Source organism: Triticum aestivum, chromosome 3B, assembly GCF_018294505.1.
Source record: "Triticum aestivum cultivar Chinese Spring chromosome 3B, IWGSC CS RefSeq v2.1, whole genome shotgun sequence".
NCBI lineage: Eukaryota > Viridiplantae > Streptophyta > Magnoliopsida > Poales > Poaceae > Triticum > Triticum aestivum.
Window position 1 is genome coordinate 836,061,009 of NC_057801.1, and position 12,225 is coordinate 836,073,233.

Here is a 12,225-nt window from a genome sequence, read left to right on the forward strand (position 1 = left end):
GTGCACTTTTGCACGGGCAAGGGCCCTGCGGGCGCCTTCGATGCATACGGAGCGCTTGATGACTTCAAGCCATGGACAGGCATCCACCAGCCGCCGCACCAGCCCAAAGTAGCTCCCAGGCATGGCCTCCCCAGGCCACAGCCGGCCTATAAGGCCCTTCATGGCCTGTTCGGCTGCCTTATGGAGCTCGACCAGCTGCTTCAGCTAGTCGCTCAGGGGCACCGGGTGTCCGGCCTCAGCATAATGGGACCAGAACACCTTCTTCGTTGAGCTCCCCTCCTCGGCCTGGTAGAATGCGGCGGCGTCGGATACACTCCGGGGCAGATCTGTGAATGCTCCTGGAGAGCTCCGGACTTGGGTAAGTAACAGGTAATTTACTTTCACGTGCTTGCTTTGCATAAATAATGCCTTACCCGCAGCTATCTTTTTCATTGCCTCAATTTCCTGGAGGGCCTTTTGGGCTTTGGCCTTGGCAGATTTGGCGCTTTCCAGTGCCGAGGCAAGCTTAGACTCTCAAGTCTTTGAGTCAAGCTCTAAACTCTCGTGTTTTTTCACAAGAGCATTAAGCTCTTGCCGCACCTCCGCCACCTGCGCCTCCTGCTTTTGTTGCTTAGTGCTCTCCACGACCGCATTGTCTTTGGCCTTGGACAACGCTTCCTTCAGGGCCGCCACCTCGGTTGTGGCCCCTGTAACATTCACGTTGGTCCTATCATTATTTGCAACCAGGTATTTTTATATACTTACGTAAGGTACTACCTACCTTCCTTGTCCTCGAGCAGCTTCTTGGCACGGCCGAGCTCGTTCTCGGACCGCTCGAGGCTCTGGTTCAATGCATCGACCTCCGCAGTCAGTGCGGCAGAGGTCAGCACCGCAGCCTGCATTCCCATATTGACATATTTATGTTAGACTCCTGCGTAATCTTTTTAGATCCTCAGTCCGGCTTTTCTTTCCGAACACCAAACTGAGCATCAAGGGCTACTGTCTATGCGGTAACATTTTTATATGTTTTAAATACATACCTCAAAGCCTGTTAGAAGGCTGGCACAGACTTCTGTCAGCCCGCACTTGGCGGATTGAACCTTCTGGATCACCGCACTCATAACAATGCAGTGCTCCTCGTCAATAGAGGCGCCGTTAAGCACCTCCATCAAATTATCCGGCGCCTCCGGTTGGACGGAGGCCGCCGGTGTCGTAGGCTTGCCCTTCTTGCGAGGGGGCCGCCTACTGGACTTCGGAACCACTGAAGGTTCCGGTGCGGTGTCCGGCCCAGGGCCGGACTTAGATCTGTTGGAAATATGCCCTAGAGGCAATAATAAATTAGTTATTATTATATTTCCTTGTTCATGATAATCATTTATTATCCATGCTATAATTGTATTGATAGGAAACTCAGATACATGGGTGGGTACATAGACAACACCATGTCCCTAGTAAGCCTCTAGTTGACTAGCTCGTTGATCAATAGATGGTTACGGTTTCCTGACCATGGACATTGGATGTCGTTGATAACGGGATCACATCATTGGGAGAATGATGTGATGGACAAGACCCAATCCTAAGCCTAGCACAAAGATCGTGTAGTTCGTATGCTAAAGCTTTTCTAATGTCAAGTATCATTTCCTTAGACCATGAGATTGTGCAACTCCCGGATATCGTAGGAATGCTTTGGGTGTACCAAACGTCACAACGTAACTGGGTGGCTATAAAGGTGCACTACAGGTATCTCCAAAAGTGTCTGTTGGGTTGGCACGAATCGAGACTGGGATTTGTCACTCCGGTTAACGGAGAGGTATCTCTGGGCCCACTCGGTAGGACATCATCATAATGTGCACAATGTGACCAAGGGGTTGATCACGGGATGATGTGTTACGGAACGAGTAAAGAGACTTGCCAGTAACGAGATTGAACAAGGTATCGGCATACCGACAATCGAATCTCGGGCAAGTACAATACCGCTAGACAAAGGGAATTGTATACGGGATCGATTGAGTCCTGGACATCGTGGTTCATCTGATGAGATCATCGTGGAACAAGTGGGAGCCAACATGGGTATCCAGATCCCGCTGTTGGTTATCGACCGGAGAACGTCTCGGTCATGTCTGCATGGTTCCCGAACCCGTAGGGTCTACACACTTAAGGTTCGATGACGCTAGGGTTATAAAGGAAGTTTGTATGTGGTTACCGAATGTTGTTCGGAGTCCCGGATGAGATCCCGGACATCACGAGGAGTTCCGGAATGGTCCGGAGGTAAGGATTTGTATATGGGAAGTCCTGTTTTGGTCACCGGAAAAGTTTCGAGTTTTATCGGTAACGTACCGGGACCACCGGGAGGGTCCCGGGGGTCCACAAAGTGGGGCCACCATCCCCGGAGGGCTGCATCGGCCAAGTGTGGGAGGGGACCAGCCCAAGGTGGGCTGGTGCGCCCGCCCACAAGGGCCCAAGGCGCCTAGGGTTTGGGGAGGGGGCGCCTCCACCTAACTTGGGGGGCAAGTTTCCCCCTCTCCCCCCCTTGGCCGCCCCCCTAGATGGGATCTAGGGCTGGCCACCGGCCCTAAGGGTGGAAACCTAGGTGGGGCGCAGCCCCCTCTCCCCCTATATAGAGTGGAGGCAAAGGAGCAGCCCAACACACGACGTTCTTCTCCTGTTGGTGCAGCCCTACCTCTCTTTCTCCTCATATCTCGCGGTGCTTGGCGAAGCCTTGCAGGATTGCCACGCTCCTCCATCACCACCACGCCGTTGTGCTGCTGCTGGACGGAGTCTTCCTCAACCTCTCCCTCTCTCCTTGCTGGATCAAGGCGTGGGAGACGTCACCGGGCTGTACGTGTGTTGAACACGGAGGTGCCGTCCGTTCGGCACTAGGATCTCTGGTGATTTGGATCACGACGAGTACGACTCCTTCAACACCATTCTCTTGAACGCTTCCGCTTAGCGATCTACAAGGGTATGTAGATGCACTCTCCTTCCCCTCGTTGCTACTTTCTCCATAGATAGATCTTGGTGACACGTAGGAAAATTTTGAATTTCTGTTACGTTCCCCAACAGTGGCATCATGAGCTAGGTCTATTGCGTAGATTCTATGCACGAGTAGAACACAAAGTAGTTGTGGGCGTTTATTTTGTTCAATATGCTTACCGTTACTAGTCCAATCTTGTTTCGACGGTATTGTGGGATGAAGTGGCCCGGACCAACCTTACACGTACTCTTACGTGAGACAGGTTCCACCGACTGACATGCACTTGGTGCATAAGGTGGCTAGCGGGTGCCAGTCTCTCCCACTTTAGTCGGAACGGATTCGATGAAAAGGGTCCTTACGAAGGGTAAATAGCAATTGGCATATCACGTTGTGGTTTTGCGTAGGTAAGAAACGTTCTTGCTAGAAACCCATAGCAGCCATGTAAAACATGCAAACAACAATTAGAGGACGTCTAACTTGTTTTTGCAGGGTATGGTATGTGATGTGATATGGCCAAGAAGAATGTGATGAATGATATGTGACGTATGAGATTGATCTTGTTCTTGTAATAGGAATCACGACTTGCATGTCAATGAGTATGACAACCGGCAAGAGCACTAGTGCAGAATCGGGCAATAGCACCGGTTCGTAAGGCCCTTTAGTGTCGGTTCCATAACCGGCACTAAAGTGTGGGCACTAAAGCCCCCCCCCCCTTTAGTACCGGTTCAGCACGAACCGGTGCTAAAGGGAAACCACGTGGCACGAGCCAGCTCCAGGGGCCTGGAGCCCTTTAGTACCGGTTGGTAAGCGGTACTATAAGGTTTGGGGGGTTTCTAGTTTTATGATTTCTTTTTCATTTTATTTTGTGTTTCCATTTTAATTCTTTTTCGTTTGCTGGTATTTTACGATACTACACATTGTACACGTTATGCATATATATATATAAATAGAATTTCTAGTAGAACCAATCATGCATATATATATCTTCAATGTCTCACAAACCATCATATTAATTAATTCACACATACACACATGTATAGCTATATACAATTTCTCCTACATATGCATGTTGCCTTCGGAGCCAGTGGCATTAGCCTAATTGGTGCCTTCGGAGCACGATGACAATTGGAAGTGGTTTTCATGGGGGTGGTAGCGGGTAATAGTATTCTCCCTTCGGATTTATGACCTGGTCGAGCAAAAATCCCGCTATTTCCTCTTGAAGTGCTTCTACGCGCTCCGTTTCTAGGAGCTTCTCCCGCACCTCTCTGAACTGTTAAGAAGGAGATCAATATGCATGTGTATTAGTTGCGTGACTAGATATCGATAATGGTGTAAAAATTGTGAATAGTGTTTTGACAAGCGTACCCATTCCTGTCTTTGAGATCTGCTCCTTTCGGACGCCATCATGCAAATGTTCTCGCAAACGCAGAATGCACACAGATCAGTCCCTTGCGCCTGCTTCAGGGCCTTTACGAGAATGGAATTTGATCAGATAATAATTAATCAAGCATGATAATTAAAGAGATGGCAGCTAACTAGCTAGCTAGTACTACTTAATTACTTACCTTGGGTCTTCCCCATTTAAGCTTTTCTTTCCATTCGCCTTCCGTGACGCTGATGAACCTTGCCCAAGCCCTGCCCGCCGACAAAGAAAATGAATAAAGGGGTTATTAAATAGTTCATATCATGAAATGACGAACTAAATAGGCCGAGATATATAGTTAATAATGATTGAAATTACCTGTTGACTATCCCAAACAAGATGTTATAGTCAGTTTTTTCTTTGAGTAGTGAGTCCAGTATTTCAACTGTTCCGGCGTCAACTTTAATGATACACAAGACCCAGTGATATCTGCATGCACACACGTTTGCATGTCTTAATTAAGCGGGCATATGTAAGCAAAAACATGTAGCTAGCTAGTAGGCAAAAACAGAGAATTTGTAGTACAAGACAGTGTGACTCACTGGAAGTTGTAAGGAAGTAGTATATCTTCATTGTATTTGAGGCGCTTCAAGAACTCTAGCATGCTGTCCTCTACGGCCTTTTGATGACGTGCATCTATTTTCCATGTGTATTCATTAACGGTGTTTGGGTCAATGAACCCAATGCCATAGCGTCCACCTTTTCTCATTTCATACATCTTCATCCTACATATAATACCACAGAAAAGAATATAGTGAGGATAATTACAGGTAATGATTGATCAAAAGGATCACTACAGCTAGCTTGAGACTTAAATTACAGAAAGAAATCACTTACAGACAATAGCAACTGACGATAGATTTGTCGAGTGCGTCTTGATTGTATAACTGAAACAGTTCAGAATACTCAACGGACACAACTTTCTCATGGTAGTAATGCTCCTCCTTGACATTCACCATGAGGGACAATCGATCGGAAATCTTGGTAATGTTCATGTACCATTGATGCAATTCATACATTCTCGTTGGGAGGTTCTTGACCTTGTCTGGCTCGACCAAAGGTTGGCCCCGGACATATTTCCGTTTTATTTCATCCTCTCTAAGCACAGGCATGGGCTCGATCTCGAGGAGTTGTCCAACAGTGATTTTGAGAACTTCAGCCTGCATTATATGCTCCTCCGTTATTACCACATTGCCCACCTCAGGAACGTAAACTGTTTGCCCACAATAATATTGGGCGCGCGTACTGTCACGTGTTGTTGGCACAACAAGCGAGGGGATCGATTGCGCCGCCTGTTCTCCCAGCTGGGGAATGGTTTTCCCGCATTTTTTGACAGCTGCTTCTTGTTTGCTCGATCCCGAGCTCGCCTCCTTACGTAGACGTGCTCGATTTAACTTCCTGATGTGGCGCTCATAGTCTGTGTCAACAGGCTTGGGAGCTGGTGGTTGAGCCATACGAATGAAGTGGTCAATCGTTTCCTCAGGCACTTTCTCCCTTGGCGGCGGTGGCGGTTTCGGTGCAAAATGGGCTTCCACCTCGGACTTTGATATGGCTGTGATTTCCTCCTCGGACCTGTCATAAGCCCTCTGCGGAAGAGGCGTGAGGCTTGGACCATATTTATATCACTTGCCTCCGCCTGTACTTCCTGTACTACCTCGACTCGTACCGCTACGCACCATAGCTGCGGGGTGTCTCTTCTGTGATTGCTGAGGCGGCGGAGACGGCTGACGGGGCTGAGTTGGACGAGGAGGAGTGGCCGCCTGAAGCTGTGCCAGACTTGGAGGAGGAGTGGCCTGAGGTTGTGCCGGACTTGGAGGAGGAGTGGATGTCTGACGCTGTGGCGGACTTGGAGGAGGAGGAGTGGCCTGACACTTTGCCGGACTTGGAGGAGGAGTGGCCTGACACTTTGCCGGACTTGGTGGACTTGCAGGAGCGGGAGACTGCTGACTCGGTGGCGGACTTCGACGAGGAGTCGGCTGACGCGGTGTCGGTGGCCTTCGAAAGATGATGCAATCCTTTTTCCATAGGATGATACGATGTTTGGCGTCTCCGAGAAAGCGCTCGTCGTCACCTCCAGGATAGTCAAGCTCTAGCTCCGAATATGGGTCCACCACCTCATCAACCAAGACACGAGCATAGCCCGCTGGAATCGGGTTGCAATGGAAGGTTGCCTCGGGGGGATTTGTAAAAGCAACGGCGTCCGCCACCTTCATGGATATGTTCTTCATTTTGACGTGTAGCTCGCAGCTAGTGTTCTCCGTGATGTCATCCACGGGGTATCTACCCAGCATTGCATCGTCCGGGGCGGAACCCACGCTGCTTCTCGGCATGGATGGGGCGGTGCTATCCAATGCTGGATCATTCGCTAGCTGCTGCAGCTGCTGAGACCCCCTTTGCTGGGTAAGTGAGTCGATCTGCTCCTGCTGCCGCTGGAATTTGACTACCAATTCCGCTTGACTTGCTTCTAGGCCTTGAAGGCGTTCATAGTCCCGCTTCCTCTGCTCCTCCTCCATCTTCCTCTTCTTCTCCTCCGCAATCTTCTTTCTCGCACGGGTTCTGTAGTCGGTGTTCCAGTCTGAAAACCCCTCATACCACGGAATAGCGCCCTTGCCTCGTGTTCTTCCCGGGTGTTCAGGATTTCCCAGGGCACGCGTAAGCTCGTCGTTCTCTCTGTTGGGCTGGAACACCCCCGATCGTGCCTCTTCTATTGCAACAAGTATCGCATCGTCGGCTCCCTTCAGACTTGCCCTCGTCGAAACATTGCCTGTCTTCGGGTCCAACTCCCCCCCATGCGCATAGAACCAAGTCCTGACCCTGGGGGGCCAGCTCTTAGTAACCGGAGTGGCACCTGCATCCTCCATCTCTTTCTCAGACTTATCCCACTTAGGCATTGCCACCGCATAGCCACCTGGCCCCAGCTTATGGAACTTATCCTTTTTTCGGCATTCTTCTTGTTTATTCTCGACCGTTCCTTAGCTAATTCCGAATCCTTGAATTTCACGAAATCGTCCCAATGAGCACGTTGGTTCTCTAGTGTTCCCTCGAATACTGGAGTCTTCCTTCCTCCCTTGACGTACTTGTCCCATTCACGATTCTTGTGGTTCTTGAATGCAACCGCCATCTTCCTAAGAGCAGCGTCCTTGACTTTCTGCACATCTGCTTCTGTGAAATGATCTGGTAGGGTGAAATGTTCCATGAGAGTATCCCAAAGCAGATCTTTTTGATTCTTGTCGACAAAAGTAACATCTGGACGTGGAGCAGCGTCCTCTTTGCCTTTTTGTCTTTTGTCTTTTGCTGGCTCTCTCCATTCTTGAAGGGAGATCGGGAGTTGGTCCTTCACAAGAACTCCGCACTGACGAATGAACTTGTCCGCAATCTTCTTAGGCGCTAATGGTTCGCCATTAGGTCTGACTGCCTCGATATTGTACTTTACGCCCTCCTTCAACTTTTTGTTCGGGCCTCGTTTCGTCCTTTTGCCTGAAGATTTGCTCGATCCGGATGGCTGAAAGAACAAAGATCGATTCGTTAATATATCTTCAAGTCATTTAAAACATGTGATGATCACCAGATACCTGCTTATATAAATATATATACCTCGCCGGTCTTTGTTGTTTCAGGATCAACATGTTCTTCGTCATCGTCATAATCGTAGTTCATGACTTCATCAATTCGGTCGTCGCGATCGAATATCATATCACCCTCTCCGGTGTTGTTTAGAAATTCGGAGCCGTCATAATCTTCTTCATTCTGATCATCATCTGGCCCGCGTATCATATCGAACATGGTCTGTTCTCCCTCTCTGTCGGTATTGTCTGCCATAGCTTTTATTTAACTAATTCAAAAGAAATATAAAACAATTTAGTATTCAAATTACATCGTCTCGAATAATAGATATAATCTCGAATACTTCGTCTAGAATAATAGATATAATCTCGAATACATCGTCTCGAATAATATATAATATTGAATAGTACATCACTGGCTAGCTAATTAAAGATCGAATACTACAGAAGAATCTAGGACACTCGCGGTTCCTGCGGCGCGGGCGGTGGACACCCAAAGAGAAGGAACCCTCACAGGATCATAGCTGAAGTGAGATCCCCGAAGATACTGCCAGGTATTGGAGAACCTGCCGCCCTCTAACGCAACCATGTAGCGATGGACGTGCTCGTCCTCCTCCCTGACACGGCGACGTACCACCTCCGGCGGGGCCGGGTCCCTCCGCACCGAAACTGGCCCACGCGAACGCCACCAAACGAGATCAGGGTCGACGACGGGACCCGGGGCCGGGTTCCTCATCAAGCGGCGCGCCCCTCCAGGCAGCACCTCCCAGTGCCAGCCCGGCGGAGCCCAGTCCCGGACATGGGTCGGCTGGACGTCGTCGCGGACGGGTCGACGGCGAGGATGCGGGCCGGGCATCGTCGAGAACAAATACTAGCTATATGCCCGCAAAAAGTAATATTTTTTTAATGATTGGATTTTGATAACTAAAATTTCTAACATTTCTACTATTTCAAAAATCTATATACTATTTCATACTAATTAAGCATCTAACACTAAAAACAGAAAACACAACTTCTATACATCCATTAAAAAACTGAAAAACAACATTATATAAAAAATTTCCATACTAATTAAACACTAATTATATCCATCTAACATGCATTCATACATATATAATAGTGAAAAAATAATAATCTAAATAATCTAAACTAATTAAACATACAAAATACGTATATACTAATTAAACACTAAATAATCTAAACTAATTAAACATACAAAACACGTATGTACGTGTGTGTGTGTGTGTGTATGGGCTCGGGGAGGGGCGGCGCCCATGGTGGCCGCCGGGGGCGAGGGAGAGGGGTTAGAGGGGGAGAGCTCACAGCGGGCGACGGCGACGGCGAGGCGATGGCCGGGGCGGTGACGGCGGGGACGGCGCGACGGGGATGGGGACGGCGCGACGGGGACGGGCCCGGGGCGGCGACGGAGACGAGGGCGGCGACGGGGACGGGGGCGGCGACGGAGACGAGCGGCGACGGAGACGATCGAGGGCGGCGGTGACGGCGACGGAGACGGAAACAGAGGAACAAACAGAGAGAGAAACTAAAATTTTCGTAGCTGTTGTATATATAGAAGGCACCTTTAGTACCGGTTGGAGCCACCAGCCGGTACTAAAGGCCTGTTTTGGCCAGGCCAAGCGGCGGGAAGCGACCCCCTTTAGTACCGGGTGGTGGCACAAACCGGTACTAAAGGCCCCCCCTTTAGTACCGGTTTGTGCCACCACCCGGTACTAAAGGGGTCGCGCTGCCACCCCAAAGTTTAGTCCCACCTCGCCGGGCGAAGGGCAGCCGCACTGGTTTATAAACCCAGCCACGGCTACCACTTCGAACTCCTCTATATAGCTAGCAGGCTTGTGGGCCTAAACTCTGCGCGCTGCCCTGTGAGTCTGCTGGGCCTTTAAGGCCTGTAATTACACACCTGTGGCCTATCAGGCCCACAGGGCAGCGCCCCAATTTTTTTTATAGTTTTTTCTTTCTGCTTATTTCTTCTATTTATTTTTGCGTAGTTTTTTGTATAGTTTTTTCTTTTCTGTTATATTTATTTTCTTCTATTTATTTGTGAGTAGTTTTTCATCTAGTTTGCCAAAATTCAACATTTTCAGAGTTCATTTTGTAGTGATTTTCAATTTCACGGTCATTTTGTAAACGATTGAAAAATAGCAAATATAATTTTTTTTCTTTTCTGCTTTATTTTTTCTTCTATTTATTTCTGAGTAGTTTTTTCTTTTCTGCTATATTTATTTTCTTCTATTTATTTTTGAGTAGTTTTTTATATAGTTTTTTCTTTTCAGCTATAGTTTTTCTTTCTTTTCTGCTATTTTTTCTGTTAGTGCCCGTAGTTTTCAAATTTGAATAGTTTAAATTTTGAATTATTTGAAATTAGTGTGAATTTGTTTGCACATAAAATTTCTTCGCGTTTCAAATGCCAAAACACATAACTACCCTAACTATTACAGAGATTCCCCTCTCGGTGCGAAACACAGAAGAAAGTGATGATAGCTAGTGAAGCCGATCACATCCCAGATCTTTGGGTGTGAAACTTTTTCTTCGCGTGTGTCCCTTTGCGCCGTAACCATGGAAAATCTTCATCATTTAACGGGATGCTCGGGTCAATATTCACTGTGAATGGAGCAATTTCATCAAACTTTTCATAATCTTCTGACTTGTCTGTCTTGTCATCCACTCCCACGATGTTTCTCTTCCCAGAAAGAACTATGTGCCGCTTTGGCTCATCGTACGATGCATTCGCTTCCTTATCTTTTCTTTTTCTTGGCTTGGTAGACATGTCCTTCACATAGAAAACCTGTGCCACATCATTGGCTAGGACGAATGGTTCGTCTGCATACGCAAGATTGTTGAGATCCACTGTTGTCATTCCGTACTGCGGGTCTTCCGTTACCCCGCCTCGTGTCATATTGACCCATTTGCACCGAAACAAAGGGACCTTTAAACCACGTCGATAGTCAAGTTCCCATATGTCCTGTATATAACCATAATATGTTTCCTTTCCCGTCTTGGTTTCTGCATCAAAGCGGACACCACTGTTTTGGTTGGTGCTCTTCTTATCTTGGGCGATCGTGTAAAATGTATTACCATTTATCTCGTACCCTTTGAAAGTCATTATATTCGAAGATGGTAACTGGGACAGCAAGTACAGGTCATCTTCAATAGAGGTGTCATGCATGGTACGTGTCTGCAACCAGCTGGCGAAACTCCTGGTTTGTTCACGTGTAATCCAGTCATCAGACCGCTCCGGGTGTTTGGAGCGTAGCAAATTCTTGTGTTCATCCATATACGGAGCCACCAAGGCGGAATTCTGTAGAACTGTGTAGTGTGCTTCAGTGAGAGAATGTCCGTCCATACATATTATTTGTTCCCCTCCTAGCGTGCCTTTTCCATCCAGTCTGCCCTTATGCCGCGATTCAGGAACACCAATCGGCTTAAGGTCAGGAATAAAGTCAATACAAAACTCAATGACCTCCTCATTTTGATGGCCCTTGGAGATGCTTCCTTCTGGCCTAGCACGGTTATGAACATATTTCTTTAAGACTCCCATGAACCTCTCAAAGGGGAACATATTGTGTAGAAATACAGGACCCAAAACGTTAATCTCTTCGCACAGGTGAACTAGGACGTGTGTCATGATGTTGAAGAAGGATGGTGGGAACACCAACTCGAAACTGACAAGACATTGCACCAAATCATTCTGTAACCTTGGTATGATTTCTGGATCGATTACCTTCTGAGAGATTGCATTGAGAAATGCACATAGCTTCACAATGGCTAATCGAACGTTTTCCGGTAGAAGCCCCCTCAATGCAACCGGAAGCAGTTGCGTCATAATCACGTGGCAGTCATGAGACTTTAGGTTCTGGAACTTTTTCTCTGCCATGTTTATTATTCCCTTTATATTCGACGAGAAGCCAGACGGTACCTTAATACTGAGCAGGCATTCAAAGAAGATTTCCTTCTCTTCTTTGGTAAGAGCGTAGCTTGCATGACCCTGATGTATGCCGTCTTCTCCGTGCATACGTTGCTGGTCCTCCCGTGCCTCAGGTGTATCTTTTGTCTTCCCATACACGCCCAAGAAGCCAAGCAGGGTCACGCAAAGATTCTTCGTCACGTGCATCACGTCGATTGCGGAGCGGACCTCTAGGTCTTTCCAATATGGCAGGTCCCAAAATATAGATTTCTTCTTCCACATGGGTGCGCGTCCGTCAGCGTCCTTTGGAACAGGTTGTCCGCCAGGACCCTTTCCAAATATCACCTTCAAATCCTTGACCATA